This window comes from Mus caroli, chromosome X, assembly GCF_900094665.2.
Source record: "Mus caroli chromosome X, CAROLI_EIJ_v1.1, whole genome shotgun sequence".
In the NCBI taxonomy this organism is placed as follows: Eukaryota; Metazoa; Chordata; class Mammalia; order Rodentia; family Muridae; genus Mus; species Mus caroli.
The window spans coordinates 12,668,800-12,670,875 of record NC_034589.1 but is presented as its reverse complement, the minus strand read 5'-3'; positions in this window follow the sequence as shown (position 1 = coordinate 12,670,875).

Here is a 2,076-nt window from a genome sequence, read left to right as displayed (position 1 = left end):
TTAAGAAGCAATATACACTGAAAGATTCAAAGTCTTAGCTTCTGTATTGAAACACAGACAATAAAATTTTTTCTTATATAATGTAAGGCTATATTAGCCATACCTAGAGGCAAAATTTTCTAATGATCATCAGTTCCCTAGAAGCAAACCCTTTACAATTATCAGGATGCAAATGAAATAACAAACTTTCAAATCTATAATAATTTTATATGAAGTAGGCAAGCCAATTTGTAATGCCTTTATAAGTTCTACAGCCTGATTGACTTTTTATAAATTTTGAATTTAAACTTTATTTAGAACAACATCTGGATAAATATGCAACAATGTTGTTTTAGCTAAAAAGAAATTTCCCTGAAGGCAGGGAGAGATGAGGTCCCAGGAACTTACTAGGTACAGTTTGCAAAACAAAAGAAATGCAACACAAGCCATGCTGAGGCTCCTCTGAGCTTTGCATGAACTCAAATGTAAATATTTTTTTAATCTGAGCATATTGCCTGAGTCTTGGCCCTCTTGCAGTGAGGACAGATTCTAGAATTTTTAAGTTTCTTTTACAATATTAGAATATTACCTACAACTTTTGGAAAGTAAAACCCAATTTTAAACAATTTATTATCTTTAAAATCAATATCAGAAACATCACTATCATGTTACAAAGTTTGGCTGCCTATTTGTATATATGAATGTATGACTGCAAAATTTTAATGCTTTATTAAAGAGACATTGTTTTGAATCTTATCTCTATAAATCTAGTTTTTAGGACAAGAATTACATAAAGTATTATCTTAATTAGAAGTATCCTTAGAGGCCTAGTTTTTTGGGCTGGTTCATGCCACATGCTGTTGTTTTAAAATAACTTCAGCCCTGAGTTACCACATTTAAGCTAACTTTCTTGTTACCAATATTACACCTTTTAAATCATATCCAATAATTTATAAGCTAATACTCTATGACCAAGACATGCAGAGCATATTTATACCTTTAAGACCAGTTAAAAACCAAATGAAGCGGCTACATGAATCTTATATTTATACCAATCAAAGAATTTTACTTTTTCTAGCTATAATTTTAAGATAAAAAGGCACTTTGTCATTTGCTAAATCCAATTATCACAATTGCTGAGAATTTTCTAAGAAAAAACAACTATCAGCTTATTTACCTTAGAACTAAGAGGTTGCAGACTCCCTTTAAAAAACAGCTTTTCAGCAGGGCCTCTCCTGCTGTGCTTGATTCTTGGCTAAGGTGTGGGGCCACTCTCTGCCTCCGCTGTGCAAACTGAGACTGATTCAGCAGACAAAGTTTTAACCATTTTTTTTCTTTCTTACTTTTCAATATGAGACATAGAACAGTAATTCAGACAATGAAACAAAAACATACATGAATTGACACGTGGACAGATTGCTGCACCAAACACAGACAATACAAAGAGGGTAGAGAACTTGATGTAACCAAAACTAAGGATGTCTCCTGTAGGGGCCAGAGAGGAAGCAGGATGTCTCCCAATTTCCCTCTGTCCCTGGGAGAGCTCCAAAATCTACTTTCTTTTTTCCTTTCCTTTCCTTTCTTTTCCTACTTGTAAGAGGCAGCTTGTCAAACCAGGATTAAAAGCCAGAATTCCTAAGCATCCAAAGTTTCCAATTGATTTAATCTAAGGACAATTCTCTGAGAAAACACAAAAATCTCTATACACTAAATGTCTCAAATAGCTAAAAACTCTACTATGCTGAATCTTTTTTGAAGCCACCATCAGCCTACACTTAGTCAAACATTTTACAGCCATCTGCAAAATGCTCTCCACTTTCTTCAACCAACAATATCACCACCCACAAAATGAATTATATGTTTGAGGAAATGATTTCCTAACTTCCAATAAAGCCTTATCTATGAAATTTTGGGCACAACGTTGGATTGGGGAGTTGTAAATAAGTTAATAGTAAGAATTGAGCTATTCTTTGACTTTTATGAAGTCTCTTAATGCTTTAACCATAACTTTTAATTTCACCTAAAGTATCAGAATCACAACTCGAAGTTTTTCTTATAACTGGAGCTGCATTCTATAATGGTAGTTCAGTATCTGAA